General features: G+C 38.2%; 1 long non-coding RNA gene across 1 annotated transcript in view; it reads right to left on the bottom strand.

The window, feature by feature from the left end:
- Positions 1–1,468: 1,468 nt before the first annotated feature.
- The window catches only part of LOC102388320, a 4,458-nt gene continuing 3,039 nt past the window's right edge, over positions 1,469–2,887 (bottom strand). The window contains exon 3 of the long non-coding RNA XR_323139.3: positions 1,469–1,703. This is a non-coding gene — a long non-coding RNA (uncharacterized LOC102388320). The remainder of the gene's footprint in view (positions 1,704–2,887) is intronic.

Raw genomic sequence — 2,887 nt, 5'->3', positions numbered from 1 at the left:
GCTTTATGGCTCAGCACCCATGGAGCCAAGTTTCATTTAAAAGGGAGTCCAAAGTTGACTTTATTTTATGCCTTTACTTGTTAGAAGCCAAAAAACAAAACTGGGGTAATGGTAATAGATTTTTTTAACTCCTAGTTTCAAAAGTTAAACCTTTAATGGGTTGAAAATAAGTAGTTTTAAGAAACTGAAAGAAGGTCAGGTAGCAAGTACTATCCTTGTAACTAGCAAAAGTGCAAGTACATATTTGGCATTTTACAGAACCTTCAGGCTTAGTTTGATTAGTTATTAAAATCATGGTTAGCCTACAGGGAGAATCACGATAATTGGTATAGGTCATAGATAATCAAAAGTGTCTCTCCCACTGGGATGAAACCTATTAAAATCAGATATTTAAATCTCTTTACACTTAAATATTCTGCTCACGTGCAAAATGACTTGTCCCAAATCTTAGTCTCCAAGGAAGAACACAGACATTTTTCATTGTTCTTTATTTGGTGCTAATTAACATTTTCAAGAGGTTTGAGACAGGCTAAGCTTAGTATACCCCAAAGAAATAATTCTTTCTAGCTGCCAGATCCTTGCTTTATCTCGTTAGGAGAATTAACTCTGAATGTTTAGATTATTTTAACTGACATCTCAAAGGCTAATATGTAAAAAAGAATATTTAAATATAGCCCATTCTTGCTATTGTGAAAGTCTGAATTCAAGACTCATGTTAATCAAATCAGTTTTTATTAGATTCAAAAGTCTAGCTTTGCTGTTGAGACTACTAGTAAAGTATCATATTAATGAGTATGTTGTTTTTCCACCTTATTCAAGTATTGCTTGTATAAAAAGATTGAACGAAACAATGAAATAATCATGCCAATGCTAACCAAGTTAAAAATAAATGGGAGAAGACACAAACTAAAGATTAGCACCACATGAAAATCTGATCAAATGTGGTCATCATTGTACCATAATAGTTATCAATGAAAAATGAAATGTTTCGCTCAATGCCACATAATGCCCACTAACATCAGTTGATGCAGTACCATTGGCGTCAAGAGGTAGAGGGTCAGGACTTAAATACTCAGAATTCACCTATGCTTCAGATCTGTCCTCCTCCCCACCCTTTTTTCCATCTGAAACCAAGAAAGCCATAAGACCCTTCATTCATAACAACAACAAAATCCAAATTGTCAGAGAAAGCAACTTCTAAGGCAAAAGTTTCCAGAGAAGCAAACAAAACAACTTGTGAGGGACATTTGTTATTAAGCTTAAAGGTAGGATGAGATGACCTAACATCTGAACCATAAAGATTAGACACTTGCCACTCAGATCATCTTTTCTCTTCACTGGTATTTCAGCTCCTTGTTTCCATCTTGAGCTAAAATTAAAGATTTGGTTTTTTTCTTTTAAATCACGATTCAAGAAGAGAATAGGAAGCAGTTTATTTAGCCCATAATAACAGTTGTTAGTGATCCATTCATGTGTATTTTGGAGTGTGCACAATGTTCAACTTTTAGCTTTAAGCATTTCACTCCAGTGCCAAATGTCAATGTGCATGCCAGTGTTGCCATTTAGACTTCATAATGTCATTCTAATCTTAGATGTGATAAAAAGTCCTTAGAGTGATTATACAGTATTGTTTGCAACTCATTTATTATTCATGTATCCATTCAGTCATTGGGAACACCGTGCTTCAGTTCTCTTTCCACAAACTGTAAAAAAAACAAATCATTTCCTGTAGTCCAATGTAATGAATCCACTAAAAATAAATGGGTGGAGGGGAAAGAAACTATGATTATTTGCCAATCAAACTGATATATTAAAACAGGTTTTACTCAGCTTGACGAAGTTCCAGGATTAACATTTCAGTCATACAACTTCAAGTAAGTAAAATGATTTTCCCCCTCTCTCATGTGTGTGAAAAAAAACAAACAAACAATAAGAAGATCTTTACAGATTGCAGTCAATCAAGACTGGATGTTAATGCTATGTGTGCACCACAATAAGACACAAGAAAGTATTTGGCGATTTTTATAAGCTTTCATTTGCAGTACAGTTTTCCAATTTCCCTTTAGCAAAAAGATGTTAAAGCCTAATTAAACATTTTTGCTGCTGCCCAGAGAAGGTTCTTTTATATATCATTATAAGCATCTTTTATATTCTACATAGATTCATCTTCAAAAAGCAAAAAGAAAAAAAAAAAGTCTCCAAATCAGGTCTTGTCCACACAGTGCCTCTAGAGTCATTTGTCACCAGGGGTGGATCCAGAGGGACTGCAGTGGTGTGGCTACCTCCCCCTCACTCCTTCCCCCCACCCCTCCCTTTTGGATTACACTACACCAGAGAAGTTTCCAGGAACTTTTTAAGAGTTCCTAAAGCATGTGAAAATCTGCCCTCCCTTCCTGCTCAAAGACACAGCCACTCTCTCCACCTCCCCTTCCTCCCCTCAGATTTGATGTTCTCCACTGTCCCAGGGGTGGGGAAGTAGGGCGGTGTGAAATTTCACTGGCTGTTTTATTTCAACACTGTTTTGACTCATTTTGAAGTCGAAACAGCGAAATCAAAACTAAAGGGCTTTGAAACAGCCTCAAAACAAAATGAGGGCAGTTGAAACATTTTGAAAGTTTCAACACATTTCAAGCTTTGAAACAGCCCAGTTGAGTTCCCCTCCCCAGTGTGCGGGCCGTCTCCCGATCCCACCCTCGTCGCCATGTGCGGACGGCGGGGAGCAATCAGGGCCCTTTTGTGCCGCGCGCGGGCTGTGGCCAGCAGCCCGGGCATGCTGGATCAGAGAACAGGCGACACGCTGGAATTAGGCGCGGACGCGTAATGGTTGATTCAAGATTATTTACTTACACCGAAGATGGTCGCGGAGTAGGCTGGACAGTTTCCAGGC

This window comes from Alligator sinensis, unplaced genomic scaffold (genome assembly GCF_000455745.1).
Source record: "Alligator sinensis unplaced genomic scaffold, ASM45574v1 scaffold4_1, whole genome shotgun sequence".
In the NCBI taxonomy this organism is placed as follows: domain Eukaryota; kingdom Metazoa; phylum Chordata; order Crocodylia; family Alligatoridae; genus Alligator; species Alligator sinensis.
Note: the sequence above shows the minus strand (reverse complement) of the source record. Positions and strands in the feature narration are given on the sequence as shown.